Here is a 16,076-nt window from a genome sequence, read left to right as displayed (position 1 = left end):
CATTTCACGAAACGTACACAATTATAAATTCAAACACTCAAGTATACTTGCGAGAAATATGGAGATTTCCCCATAGAGGAAATTCAATTTAAGATCACTAAGTTGAAACGACCGTCTGAGCTAAGTAAGTCTGATTAGTAAATTGTTTTCCTTTTCGAAATTGCACTCTTGTGGTGTAGATAGAGATAGAAAATATTGTAACCTGAAGAGTCAATGTAGTCTTGGTTAGTATAACCGGCATCTATTTATCATAATCTTTGAAATTACTGTTGTCTCAGCCATTACGAGCGTTAATTTTTCTCTAAAACAGACTATAGCGTAAATTAATTAAAAAGTAAGCTCCCACCATTCATTTACAATTTTTATGCGTTACTCTGCGGGGAAACAATTAATACTCATTGTTGAGTAATTGCGTAATTGTGAGATAAAATAACAGTAGTAAAAAATCCAACGCGATATTATTAAAATAAATAATTTTTTCCTTTGTTTTTTATAAAATTGAAATTATCTTGTAGAATAATTATAGTTATTTTATGAGGCAGTAGTCGAAATCAAGCAAAAAATCAAACTTTGTTAAAGAGATTCATATGAACAATTTGATATATTTCAAAAATGTATTAAATTGTAATAAAATTTATTTCAATAGTACTAATTAAATATTTACTATAAATGTAAACATATATTTGGTACAAGAACCATTAATTTGATTTAAATATCATTTTTTATTGAGTAAATCTCTACTGTAATTAAATGTTTAGTTAGTACTATTTAAACAAGTATTTATTAAAATTTATTAAAATTTTTTTCAGTGTATTAATCCTAACATTATTTTACTTATATCATGACGTAATTCCAATGAGAAAAGCCAAGGGAAAAAATTGAAGTTCTCAAATGAAAGGGATAAGGGATGAAATAATATCAACGATTATTCGCGCTTTGGCATCACTCATGTTAATAAATGTTCCTTTCTGCACCGTACTATGCATCTGATCAAGATAAACCTGTCGCGAGCTAAGTACTTGATTAATCACTTCGACTATTATTCACTTACAAACGTTTGATGCTGGCACGCCTGCACGCATGTCTAGACAATACATCGTCCGACCTGATTGCAGAGTTATTATCGTTAAAGCAGTGTAACGAGTTCAGGATTCAGGCCGGTCTCCCTTAAAAGCTTTTACCTTCGTTAATGTCTTTACGACGTTCCGAGCATCTGAATTATTTATAGGGACAAAGAACTCGTGGAGAACGGGAAACAGAAAGATGGAAGAAAGGAAGCAGGATGGAGTGGAAAATATCGTTGAGGAAAGAGAGCGAAAGACAAGTACAGAGAGACAAGCTTTAAGATAAGTTTGAGTTACTTTTAGGTCTTTCAAGCGCGACAGCGCGGATACAGGACAGTGTTAATTATGCCCCCAAGTGCTTTATTATTATAAAACACTTCACAGTGTTAATTGTCGCGCCTACGACGGCGGAGATGAAAAAAAAAACGAATAACGCGCTTGAAGCAACTTGAAATTCATTGCGATGGTAAAATGTCAGAGTAAATGGTTTTGTACGTGCAACTTTCTTCAAGTGTTAGGATGAGAGTTTTTTGTATTATGCATCAAAAAGATGAGTTTCAAAACTTTTAACGTAGCCTAAAAAATTCGTACGCCCTGTACAATCATTGAAAAATTCGTTAAATCAATAAATTTCGAAGCATTCAAATTTTATTTTAAATTTCTCATAAGGCTGAAATTCTAGTCTGGGTAAATACGCCCGTTGTCTCAACTTGATCGGTATATAGTGTATGTTAAATTTTATGCGCACATCAACGAGACATGCCACTGTCATAATGGCCGTCAGAGTATTCAACGTGTTAATGATAATGGGAGTCAGAATCGAGTGAAACTGTTGGAATTCACAAGCACGTCCTCGGAAAGTCGTTATCAAACTGATTAACAAGCTTTGATTAAGGTAAGCCCATGTGTCGGTATGGCACGAAGTGCTTAATAACATGACTCGACTCTGCTCGAAAGACACAATACATTACATACTAGATATACCGTGAATTTCGTGCATAACAGTCCGCAGTTAATGAATATGAATTTCTGCCATCACCACGTACCGGCGAACAGTTTTGGAATAGGTATTTAACGCGAGCTCTCGGTAGTCGCGTATTATCTAAACGGAGATAACAATAACCATGAAATGTACAAGAGCTATTTACTATATAGTCTGATCTTAAAATACTTGTCACTTTAATCACCATGTAAACCTGAAGCACGAACCATTTAAGAAGACAATTTGCCAAACGTATTTATTTTATTAAGAATTATATGATATTTAGTTTGAATACTTTAAGCGTGTGATTTTAAGAATAAAGTGATGAACTACTGACAAATTGTATAAAATTCGGAATCCTGATCAGTGACAACTGCAACAAAGAGAACGTCAGTTTAATCTGCGACGTTTACGTCTCATTTCATTCGACATTACCGTACATACCGCCAGGGAAATCGCGTCTTTGTATTTCAAGAGTTCTGACTCAAAGACAGCCTTATTTTCTCGTTAAAGAACGATTTAACGAGAAACGAAATTAAGGGTCACGCTTCTTGCCTCAGAGGCAGCAGCCCCTACGTCTGTCTATCCACGTTTTCACCGGCGCGCTTCGGTGTTTTCTTAGCACACTTCATCACCTTTAACCGCGTCGCAATAGCGTTTGGCGGCAGACTTCGGTGCCAAAGGTGATTCAATGGTTTCTCATTAAGTTCCTGCCTCACTTTGTCTACCTCTTTGCTTTTTGTTGCTATATTGCCGCCGCTTATGCAATAATGATTACTTCTTTCGACGATTAGGAAGAAACCGCGGACTGTAGATTTCTTTCATTACCTGCATTCCGCCTAAAATAAATTAAACAGATTTTTCTTACATTACACTGAATATAATTTCTGATTAGCATTAATTAAAGTAAAGCGTAATTATTGCATTGTAACGATTTACAATCAACAATGCTCTTATCTCGTAATATTAAATAATTGAATTCATTGTAGAATTTTTTAAACTTTTAATATTTTGAAGTATTTTGAAATTTTTTAATAATTTCAGAAAACAATTAAAACTATAACAAAAATATCGCTTTTATAACACAAACATATTCTCAAAAAATGCGTACAAGTTTAATAAATGCGGATGGCGTTTGTGGTGGACTCGGAATTAAACACAGTTACACGGTTTACATTATATAATGTATCCTGATTTGCGTTTGTTATTTCATCGTATATTTTTATCCCGTGGCATATCGTACAACCCCGACGTGTAGAGTGTAAAACGAATATTCTGTTATATATACGTTATATATACCGCGGTTCTATCATGGGATACGATTGCGCGGATAGCTACGGTAACTTTTATTGTGCAAACTATCATAAATTCCCGCAAAATTTCATTTCCAAACTGCGCTCCGCTTTTCGGCTGCCGGCTGTATCTGCATTTTGCAGCGAACTGCGGCGAATCGAGCGAGACTATTTCGTCGAGGCGTACGGGAAGAAGTTAACAGTTGGACCGGCCATTTCCTCCAGGTATTTCGATCAAGCAAGATCTTACGCGAGATAACATTGCCGATTGTTCTATGCACTATTTCAGACGTTTGTCAGAAGGAAAGAAGGGGGTGGGGAGGGGGAGGGTAGAAGTTTCCTCTCGTCTGTTGAAAACGCGCGACATTCGAGAAACGGTTAAAGCTGTATGACGTCCACACGAACCTACCCGGTGGAGAGCTCTTCAATCGGGAATAATAAACTTTTACTGCTAACTATTTCAATGAAATTCACGTTGAATGTAGGTTTTAAGCGACGAGAGACGACAGAACGGAACTATATGTATGTATAACTATCTTCGGTTCGATCGCAATCTCATCACAATGAAATGGTGTAATAGGAAAAGTTTCAAACCATTTACTAACATATTATTGGAACATGTATTATTTTAATAAATCTGTATGTATATACATATACATTTGTATATTGTATACAAAAGATATCCTCTTCATCCGTTTCTCTCTCTCTCTCTCTCCCCCTCTCTCTTGCTTTCAATTATATAAAATAAACTGTATTTAAAACAAAAAAATATTGGCACATAAAATATTATCTTTATGCTGCAGTAATGTGTGAATACAAGTATAAATATTCGCACCGCAGCTAGTCAATTTGTGCGCTTCGACAAGCCTTTCAGATAAGAAAATCTTCGCCGATCGAATAGTTCGAACATGAAACTCGTAGGGATTTACCTGAAATGAAGTTAGAGTTTATTGGTTTACTGAAGTAAACGGAAAAGGACTTGTGCGAAACGTGCTCAATAATCTGTGCCACGAGATTATCCGAGTGCTGGCATCGTTTCTTTCGACGTGCTTCTACCTTCGCAGCTTCGCGTGGAAATCACGATGGAATTTTAACAAGTTGCCGAGCTCGTGCTCGGGTAGCTCGCTCGGAAAACGCACAAAGACTTATGAAAGTCATGAGTTTCCTCTCAGAACGAGCATTGTTGTTCTTCCGGCTCTTTCCGTGACAAGTATTATGTACCAAGCGGTAAACATGACGTGAACATTCCTATATTAAACGCGAAAATCGCTAAAGATCTTACACTCAGATTACTTTAACAAACTCACGCTTGAAAAATTCAGATAGGAAATAATTACTATTTAATAATCAATACAGAATTACATCAAAGAATTTCAAAGTTCTTCAGATTTCTTTGCTTTCTCTCGGATAATAAACTCCCACTCCTTTGACATTTGTGAGCTAAAGTACCGACTGTAATTACAACATTTCAAAAGAGAGGATGAAAATTATGTAAACGAAGAAGAGATAAAGAGACTGGTGTACATAAGAAGAAAAACAACGTCATTAAATTTTGCCATCATATCTCTTAGCATGAAACCTAATGAAGGAAAGAGGGGCGGAGAGACTTGCGTTGAAATATTAAAAAATTCTATAAATTAAGGGATTCTTTATCTCATCTCTATTTATCACGCAAGAAAGTTTCAGATATCTCTGTTCATGTCTTTCAACGACGTGCTATTAGTCATTTTCTCGCAAATTCTACATTCTTGCAGAACTGTATAAGCAGTCTCGGTTTCGAAGTCGTCATATTTCAGGATTTAATCCCACGGAAAATATATTAACACTGCAACGTCAAGCGATAAATCAGGCAATAAAGGAAAGCTCGACGAAGCAGGGAGGTCGGATAAAAAGAAAATAACAGGGCAGAGAAAGTGATCTTCATTATTTTTAAAAGCACTCCAGAGGCACGGCTGGGAACCACTAAGGGTACCGCGTGACATATATATGCGGAACCACCCCTCAGAGGCATTGCGGACGGGGTGACTCTTCCAGCGAAAAATATACTCGGCCAATATTTCTAATATTCCCACCCCGATTCTGCTATCTCTGCTATCTGGTTGGCGCGCGTGCAGATTCACTTTACGCTCAAAGAATAAAAAAAAAATATAGAAAAAGGGAGAAAAAGGAAGAGAACGACCATTCGCGATGTAGACGACGACCAAAGCTGGAAAGTTTTGCATGAAATTAAGGTAGGAAAAATTACTGCTATTACCGACGGCCCCGTACGTGCGCGGTAAGTCGGGCGAAAGTAGTAAGAGCGAGACAGTGGTAAGACCAGTAGTAAGATCGTGGTAAGAGCGGCCGAGACGGGCGGCCAGGTTATAATTACAAGTGTGGCCCTGACTAATTCAATTTTCCCCATCTGGTAGCGATTTGTAGGCGGAATAACTGCGGGGAACGGGCGACACACTGGATAATAGCCGCAGGAAGTGTCGTCTGGTACGGAAACGCGTAGTAGGTAAGAGAAAAGACGAAGGGAATGAGGGTGTACCGCGGCATAGGAGTAACGCAGTCGGCTGAGTAAATAAAGTCCCGTTTAAATGTAATATCTCGCTGAATTGTGCCTCGAGGCTGTTGCCGCCACCGCCTCCACCGCCGTCGCCGAAATCCGATATGCACACACTTGGCAGGTCGATACAGCGCCAGTTACTTAACGTTTACTAACTATTCACCACTCGCAGCGTCGCTCTCTCTCCCTCTCCCTCTCTCCCTCTCTCTCTCTCTCCCGCGTCGCATTTCCGCGTATCTCTTTTGCTTTCCAGACCACCCCGGAAATTTCGACAGACGGAATATCACACCGTAGAAACGCGAGAGAAACGTCGTTCGCCGCGACGATAAAGAAACGGGCTCAACGGGTTCGCGTGGATCTCACACGTCTCTCCTACGTTCGTCACTCGTATTTTATTCCCGCACTCTTCCCTCGGCTTCAGTCACCCAATGACGCTGTGCCTGCCTCGTGCATATTCCGCGGCAACACGAAGCCGCGAGCTACGACGAAGGAAATTATTTTATTTCGCACTTCAGAATATCACCCCGTGGATTCATTCATATTCATGCCCGCGCCTGAGCACTTCGTCTCCGAAATGCGCCGGTAGTCGTGCCGGTTAGTTTAAGATTCAAGCACGGTCTTCTTATACTCGGTCTAACTCCGTCCCTTATTCCCTTATCGCCTTTGATTTTGTCTCTTAACGAGGATAAATATTACTTGCAATACGGTATGCCGAGTTTGCGAGGTGTTGGAGTTATTCGAGTTTTGCGTCGGGCGCAATCATGTTACGACATAACGTATTATTACATAATCGTGATATAGATTAAAACGTAAATTAATATTCTAGTTTTGTATATTTAATGGCAGTTCGTACTAATTTGCATTTCTATTATTACAATACGATTGCGGTAATTTGTAACATTCTTCATTAACCTTGGGACGCTATTAACACATAAATTTTATATACAAATGAGCAAACTCATTGAGTGCTAAGTTATGCTTTCAGTGAGTTATGCTTTCATCAGGAGGTCCAATCTGTCATACTAAAAGGATCAGAACGAGTTTTTAAAAATTCAGCCCGTTATGTATAGTCAAATTAGACTGATTCGGTATTGTAACAGAAAATTTGATAAATAATTTCAATTTTTAAGTAGTTTTGTATTAAATATTTTATTGGTAAGTGTTATAAAGTGACATTGAATTTCATAATCTATATTTCAAAATTAAATTTGATTAGTGTTTTATTCTTTTTTTTTCCTTTTGAATTAATAATTAGGTTATTTGTATCTATAAAAGTTTAGATTATAAATATTTTGTTAATAAAAATGTAAAATATATGAAAATTTTGTTAATTAAAAATATTATTTCATTGTACGTAAAATTTATGTACCGATAACAATATTGTATTATTTAATATTGATAGCGTTCTAAAGTAAATATAAAATAATTATATAACGCATGAGTTAATATTCATATAATATTCAGTATTATTGGCTTGAAACAGAATGCTTATATAGCTCTCTTTAATATCAATCTATGTTTGGATGATTCAATTACAAGAATTGAAATATACATCATTAATATCAATACTAGAAAATAAAGATGTTTAATATTCATTAATATCAATTAATCTTATTTAAACTTATAAAAATATTAGTATTAACTCTTTAATAATCAAAATTATTTAGTTTTGATAAATATTTTCATTTACCAACATTGTTAATAATTATATTGCGCTGATAGATAGAAATTGTACCCACCTATTCTCCGGTTTACATCGTCATTCACATACACATCAGCGAGATGACAATCGGTTCATTTCCGCAAATTACAATCGGATCTTATTCAGCTCTTATTCACAGCGCGAGGTCTAGTTACGAATGTGATTGTCTCCCGACGAGTAAACTTCCCTCCAAATAATACCATCTCCTTGGTTTATCTAAACAACCCCAACTTCCCACATTGCCCGCTTAACGCAGGCGACTCGGTTGATTAGGGTGCAAACGAACCGTAAACATTAAATTATTCATCATCCTCTCTACAGTTGAGACAGTTAATTAACAGTCTAACTGGTGCCTGATTAGTTTACGTTATTAATGCGATATGATTAAAACTTTTTTGGGTTGTGTGATGTAAAGTGAATTCGCTTCACCTCGGTTGGAATGCGATAATGGCAGTTACACGAAATTCTCAGTCTCAGCCTTGTTATCATATACATCACAACAAAATGTTAAACCAAAATGTGAGAAAATTTTAATAATTAATTATAATGTTATATCGAAAAAAAGAAATAAATTAATCTAAATAAATACGATGTATATAGATTCTATATTTGATTTTATATGCACAGATTTTATTCGTGCAGAGGTGTATATGCATTACAGTTGATACGCTGCCTCTATTCTTGGCGCCGATTGCAACAGTGATTGCAACGCAAAGAACATCTATATTAAAAATCTCATGAGAAATCTACGTAGGCGAAACATCGCAAATTAACGTCGCAAAGAAACGTCGGTTCTGCCTGAAGCGTAAGAGTTGTCGTTCCTTTTCCCGGAGAATTGGTCAGATCGTGAGATTTCCCGAGTGCCCATGTTACCGATTAGTCTCGGCGCACACGACGACGGTAAGATCGCGTTTCGGGCAAAAGGGGAATTCTCTTCGTCGAGGAAACAGGTGGAACGGGAAATCAGACTGGAAGCAGAGAAGGAAGGAAGGAAGGAAAGCAGGAAGGAAGGAAGGAAGGAAGGAAGGAAAGCAGGAAGGAAGGAAGGAAGGAAGGAAGGAAACATCGAACGCGCGCGTAGCGATAGACTTCTCTCTAGGAACGAGAGAAATTGCGGGGACAGCAAGGGGATGGCAAGTCAAGCGGTAGCACGTCACTATTGTGACGAATGATTCGCGCGTGTTCCATAGAACACCGACATTGCGTCTCGCCGCGCGTTTCTACTACCTTCCGCTACGGAAAGCCGGTACTCGGCTTCGGAATCACGGGTGTCGGTAATATCGATCGACGCGAAACGGGCAAATAGAAGGAGACGTAGGATGGCGACGGAGAGGCTGGGGAAGGGGCACTTAGAGAGCCGTTGCATACCGAAACTTCTCTCCGCACGGAGGTTCCATCGCGGATTTTCGCGAACAAAAAAAAAAGCAGGGGAATCCTGACGGGGAAAACGAGGACGTGCAGAAACGAGAGGAGAGCGATAGCGGGCGATAGTGGGCGAAATGGGTAGGCGGGCGGTACAGATGAGCGAGATGTGGTGGAGCTGAGTGAGATTCCATCCTACTTTTGTGACGCAACTGATATATTTTTATCTGACGTCGGGATTTGACTGCTCGTCGAACCGTCTCTACCCTCGGGTTTCTCTAATATTAACCCGTAAGAAATATGCAAATTATTATTAATTCTCTAGAAGCGAGTGTTCCAAATTTATAACATTCATTTTAAAATTAAATTCGATATTTTGGTATTTGTATAAATTAGTTACATTTAACGAGCTGAAAATGTAAGTAGCATTAAAATATGCATATTTTCTAAAAGTGAGAGAGAATTAATGTATTATTACTGAAAAACGGTAAATATTCATTGCTGATCACAGTTACAAATATAACATTGGAATCAATAATGATATTTATTAATTTTGACTTTTAGAGAGTACAGTGCTTCAAGCTAGAAAGACTATCAATTGTATATCGATAGTAATATTAAAGATATCGATCAATTCTTCGCTTACAAATTATTTTTTTTAATAAAAATAGTAAAAAAACTTTTTTAAAAAGACAATGCTATTCCTAAAGAGTTAAAACTGCGGAAAATTAATTTCGATTCATAAATATATTTCTAAAATTTATCTGCTAAAATAAAGATTTGTTCATTGAGAATTTATACTTATAAAAACGATAATCATATGTCATAAATGTAGAGCATCATAATAAAATACACAGAGATAATAACGTGTTGTAGCCGCAATATTAAAAAATCATACCAGATAAAGTGAGAAATAAAATATAATATTTAGTAACCTTTATACATACAGATAATCTTGTCAGTTACTTGATATTTAAATTATATTTGCAGAATGAACCATGCACTTCTATTTTTGTAATTACTAATAAAAGATACAGTAATTTTGTGTAACAGAAACCTGTTCTTTCAATATTCAACTGGATTATATTTTCACAAATATAAAATTATCGATGGCAACCGACCCTTTTCATTTAAATATATTCATCTATTTTTTTTTTGTATAAAAAGTAAAAATTTAATTAAATTTCAAAAGGCCGAAAAATAGTCAAAATGAAGCCAAGTAACAGATAATATTGCATTATACCGCATTTCAGTAATATGTATTAAACCATAATACGTAAAAGCCAAAATATCTTTTTTTCTGACTCGCTTTATATAAGAGCGTAATTCGCAGTCGCGTTTTACACACACACAGTAACAGAAAATTGCTTTGCTCTAAATGATTATACATATGTCACTTTTTAATACACAGTAACGAACTGCTCGTAAAATTAAAACGACTGTACCGCACATATCGCTTTTTATTACTTCCACCAACGTTTGACGTACGCTATCCATCGAGCAATATATGGCTTGTTGCCTGCATTATGCAGCCATGCAATTCGACAAAAAATAACTTGTTGGCGCTCACCGTTTCGTAATGATCGATATATGGCGCAAAAAAACGATATAAAAATCCATTGCTAGGCGACGACATTCGCGCGCGTATATGCTCTAGGGAGGGGATTATTTTCAATAGAGATTATACATATAAAACAATCTACGCGCCCGATACGGCGATAAGCCCACTACGGGTTTATCGTCGTAGTGTAATATCGAAAAGAGTTCGAAGTTGGTGGTGCGGGAAAGAATCGAATCGTGCGGTAGAGAGGAGGGGAAAAGTTATTTTACAAGCAAGCGGATATGCCGAGGCGCGAAATGGCCCATTTCACGAGGTGCCCGCGACTACGCGTACGATATACGTACACACGTGCGTCCCGTACACGTGCAACGACCGTTAACGTAACGCGAAAGCGCTGGTGTTCCGTAGTTTATTTTGGCCTTTAACGCAAACAACAAGGACGATAATGCTCGTTCCCGGTTGACACTCGCAACGTGCAACCATGCGAGTCTGATTTTCGACATCGAGTGCATTCCCGCAACATCCCCACGGGATCTAGCAGCTTTTGCTAGTGATTTCCAGCTGGATTGCGCTCGTCAACGTATGGTCACTCACTGTTATTGTAACTGTCCGATAATGATGCATCCTGCGTACCGTGATGATGACCCGACGATTGTCCCGGTAACAGATTCCTCGCTTGTCGTCCTGTAACGTAAAAGAACACAGGAAATGTCAGAGGATAAAGAAAGTGACTAAAATTTAAGATAGCGGTTAATAAAGAATTTTACTTCTTCATTTACCAATTCCTATTCGAATCTCTTCATATTTGTACCGTTGTTACTAAAACATCGAGAAATCGCGTATTCAATTCATTTTTTAGATATCAACTGAAGTAAATTAATTTCTGCAAGCCTCGATTGTTACTACGAGGTTGTCATAACAACGATGTATCAACAGCGAAACAGTATCAGAAATCGTAGAGCGTACGCGCCAACGTGAAACATATCGAAAATCCGATTAGATCAAAAATGTTATAGCGAATCAGTTTAATCGAAATCCATTAAATCGAACCCGTGATTTCGAGTACTCCGATATCGGAGTAATATTACTCCTGGACTCGTTTAACGGACGGATACTCTGGTACAGAGAATACCTGCTCTACGCTAACAGTATTGACCTTTATATCTGTTCCAAAATATTTGTTTGTAAAGTCGAGAAGAGAGAGAATTAAATCTTCTATATATTTTATATATTCTATATATTCTATATAAACGCAAATAAAATATCAAAAGTTACAAGATTCTACTTGTATCATTTTGCTACAATAGCGTGTATTTTGGAGATACAAGTTCAAAAAATTTATTTATTATTGTTAGATGCAACGTTAATTCTAATATCAAAGAATTCAACTCAATATCTGAAAATAGAACTTCATATTCGAAAATATAACTTAGTATTCGTCAATTTTCAGTACATGATAAATTTATATTCAAAAAATTGATAAATAACTTAGTAAAATTGATAGCACTTGATCACTGCAAATCACCGTGGTGAAGTGTAACAACACATATTAGCAATATTTTGTCCACAACATGTCATTTGGACACAGTTTCACAGATTTATGTACGAGATGGTGCATCGAAGTGACAAGTGACATGCGATGAACACGAACATACATCGCCAGGAACATCGTTTACACTGTTCACAAGTGACGAGCATCACTTCGACAGCACAACTTATGAGACTTATGAGAAATTTATCTTCCCTTATCATATATTAAACATGACGATCATAAAAATGGATTAATATATCATTATAATATACAAAAAGTTGTATCTATATGGGAAACTTTTCAAATTCACGTACATGATGGCGCATAAAATAGGTATGTGGAAAATTTAATAATAATTTCAAAAATTACATTAGGATAATATTAATTAAAAATTTATAAAAGTAGAGATTTTTCATGGTCAAAAATATCTAATAACGCGTCGATTGATCTAGTGACGAAGAAGCAGCGTAGCAAAAAAAATTGTGTAACGTAATGCAAAATTTGTTGAACAAGGTTACGAAACTCGATGCAACTTCGTCATTCGTTCGACCATTTGTCTACAATTGTCCGCTGCACTATGCAAAGATAGAATGTCGAACAACTGGCGACCGAGCTGGCGACTCAGCCGTACGAGACGAGTGTAAAATTACAGCATGTTGTTTTAAAATACCTCATGGTGCTTTTTTATACGATTAAAAAATAAATCTGATGCTCTATGGCTCGCGTACAGCCATTAAATCTATCGATAACAAAAGCGAACCGCGACACAAGTGCGTCATAACCTATGACCGAACAAAGTTTGTAAACATATTGATATAAATATATTTAGTTATTTTATCCGACAATTATTATATATCTACTGGCTCTTATATTATTTGTAATATTTAATTTAGTGATGGTAGTTTTTCGTGATTCTTTTTTCAAAAGAAAAATCTCTCTGAGCAAAGATAGAGCTTTTCCATTAAAAGTTTTGTTTTATTTTTGTTACTTTTTGAAAGTGTTTCATACCGGAAAAGATATATGGACGTTTGTTAAAATAGTTTCTGTTTATAGTCTTTTGCATATTACACTTAGAGAAGTGGCGTCAACATAACAAATAAATGCAATAAATTTTCTCTACAATTGTTGTATTTCTGTCCCCTTCTTTAAAATATCCAGATCCATTAGCAAAAATTACACATTCTATTCGAAATTAAATAGTTTATTTTAACTGAAAAAAATATGAAATACGCTATCGTACATTGTGTATGTACATGCAATATAGGTCAGTGCATACGAATCGTCGCGAGTTTTGTGGATGGTAACGCGTGATAACGTTATGATATTTTCCAGCGAATTCGAGGTGACGAAACTATCTAAACTTGGAGATTATGACAACCGTTTGTCGCGAGTTTAACGATGTTCAGTGACGGTGCTTCCCCAATAGTTATATAACTTCGTGCGTCTCATAAATGCGAGCCACGGAGCAACTTGAGGATAATTACATTCACAGATGACAGAGAGTAAAATTACTTGCATTATGAGCACGAGACTAGTAGATTACACGAGGGAAATGTAAATTTGTAAAAGCCAATATATACGCATGTTTTGTGTCCTTCGCGCACAAGTGAAAATTTGAAATTACAATTACGAGCACTCTGCGAATAATTGTGCGGCGTGTTGTAATAAATTAATAGCGAGCATAAATTTGTCAAAAGGCGTCGTTTCATTTATCTTTGATTTTGGCAAAAAAATTTATAATAATTCTAGAAGATAACTTTATAATAAACGAAATATACATTTTGTAAACGTTTGCCATCGAATTTATATGTGTCTTATACAATTAATTTTTGTAATTTTGTTACGATATATGTAGAAGTTAATATTCGTACAAGTTAAATCTTTCCTAGCTTAATATTAGCTACACGAGAAAAATCACAGAAACAACGTATTCTTTTATACTTTATGGTATTTTTGTTACAACTCTTTTCTTTGCGATTCAATCGAGTTTTCAACTTTTTTGTTACATTCAAACTTGAATAACTGAATTCCATCCATTGACCACGACCGCTGTTCCATTCGAGCTTCGCTAACAGTGCACTGCTAAGGAAGGTTTCATTGTTGGAGTTCGCATACGAGCCATTCTACCGTGTCGCTTTTTTTTTTCTCTCGCTCTTTCTCTCTTTTTCTCATTCGGCACCGGCGCAACCACCACTGTGCAATTGCGCAACTGCATTTTCTGCACTATGGCGTCGATGTTTCGAGCGGCGGCATTTATTTAGGACGTAGCCTCTTCATGAAACTGCGATATCGCGTGCGTCCATGGTAAGATTAATAGACCAATCTTGGCGCCGGCACAGTTACGCGCAATCAGGAGACAGCTTTTCGGAGCTTCAACCTTTCATCGTGAAAGCGACGTGGATACATACATGTTGGCTCGCGGTATGCTACGCCCGGTTTACGCAGTTCAAACTATTCAAGTCAGTGGTATTTACTTTATGTTCCACCACGTAAACTTCGTGAAACGTAACCCACGCTTTACGTGGCAATGTAACAACAGCCACAAGAGCGCGTTACATGTAGAGATAGTAGAAAAAGGGTTATTGTTGCGGATAAGTTGGAAATTTTTATAGGGTAAACTAGGGTATTATGGCCATACGGAAAAGATGGCTATAGGTCATAATTTCTCCAATAATTGATAAATAGTGCATTTTTATAGTCATTCTTAAAGATAATCAATATTTACAGTAGTTCATATGAGTACACTGCTCAAAATAACAATATTATAAATATTATCTAATATTTTTTCTTTCGACTATCTGCAAAGTTTTGCACGTGTCTGCTAAAAACTGTTATGTCTAATAAATTACAGTTAAGCAGCCATAATCAACATTACATACAGAATAAAGGTACGTAAATTGCAATGTGATCTATAATTAATACTTTTATTTTCATTATTTATTTATAAATACTATGGCTATCTTTCTTAATGCCATGGCCATCTTTTCCTTAAAAATCAGATAAGATGGCCAATGCATACTTTGTAATAATTGATAAAATTAAAGTTCTGTTAAGTATTTTCTCTTTAATTTCGATAGTATTTGTTACTTTAAGCTTCAGTGAAAGTAATATCCCAAATATTGTTAAAAAGTAACAAGAATAAATGTATGTTTTTTGCATTTTAAAAAACTATGGCCATCATACCCGAGTTTACCCTATACGGCGTAACATCGTTATTCTATATTGTAAGATACTTTAAGCAATGATCAGTCGGTCGTTCACCGAAAAACATGGGATTCAAGACAGTTAATATTGCACGACTCTTTATCTCGTCCAAAAACGATGGAAACATAAAAACGCTGTAGACGGTTATCGAACGATGTAATATTTGTTACAGACGATCGGGTCACTAGGGAACGGAATCGATTTGTCTTTTCTCGTGAATTCACATCGAAAGGTCAAACTGCCAGGAACTATTTATCAAGAAACCGGAATACCAGAAGGAACACTAAAAAAAAAAGAAAGGAAGTCGCAAGAAAGAATAATGAACCTGCTTGAAAAATCGAGGCACCTCACCAAATTATTGTTACTTTCTTCGTTGTGTTTTATTCGCAGCGTTTCTATACAATATTGCCGTTTATCTACCTTCGTAAAATAATAACTGCCACATTAAACTTATTGTTAATAACCTTATTATTTCTTCTATAATGTGACTAATTGATAAATAAAAAAAGTCTATTTATATATAAAGTTATTGTAAATTTATTGTCTCAAGATTTATATTAATTTATTGTAACTTATTTACAAATATACATAATATGCGTATAAATAAAAATATTAGAGTTACTAGAAATACAATATTTTATTACAAGAGAGAGAAGAGATATTGTGTAATTAATAATTTCTCCATTTAGATATAAGGGAGATTGGGGAAATTGCGAATGCGGGATAAACGCGGCCAATACTATTGCAGTATATTAGAGTAGTGGTAACCTCTCATTTCTCGCATCCGATGATAGTCCAATATACGCTTACAATTAGCACCGCATATA

At 36.1% G+C, this 16,076-nt stretch overlaps 1 protein-coding gene and 1 long non-coding RNA gene across 3 annotated transcripts in view; one reads left to right on the top strand and one right to left on the bottom strand.

Moving 5' to 3' along the window:
- LOC108770556 (lachesin) overlaps positions 1–11,194 on the bottom strand; it is a 37,952-nt gene extending 26,758 nt beyond the window's left edge. The window contains exon 1 of one of the 2 annotated variants that reach the window (XM_018522190.1): positions 11,109–11,194. The gene's annotated coding sequence lies outside the window, so the exon portion shown is untranslated. The remainder of the gene's footprint in view (positions 1–11,108) is intronic. The other variant, XM_018522191.1, reaches the window with a different exon arrangement.
- A 259-nt stretch (positions 11,195–11,453) lies between these two features.
- Positions 11,454–15,687, top strand: LOC108770583 (uncharacterized). Its single transcript, XR_001940600.1, has 3 exons — positions 11,454–11,662; positions 12,103–12,378; positions 15,422–15,687. It is a non-coding gene; the product is annotated as an uncharacterized LOC108770583 (long non-coding RNA).
- Positions 15,688–16,076: the final 389 nt, after the last annotated feature.

This window comes from Trachymyrmex cornetzi, unplaced genomic scaffold (genome assembly GCF_001594075.2).
Source record: "Trachymyrmex cornetzi isolate Tcor2-1 unplaced genomic scaffold, Tcor1.1 scaffold129, whole genome shotgun sequence".
Taxonomy (NCBI): domain Eukaryota; kingdom Metazoa; phylum Arthropoda; class Insecta; order Hymenoptera; family Formicidae; genus Trachymyrmex; species Trachymyrmex cornetzi.
The sequence above is the reverse complement of the archived record's forward strand: the minus strand, read 5'-3'. Positions and strand labels throughout refer to the sequence as shown.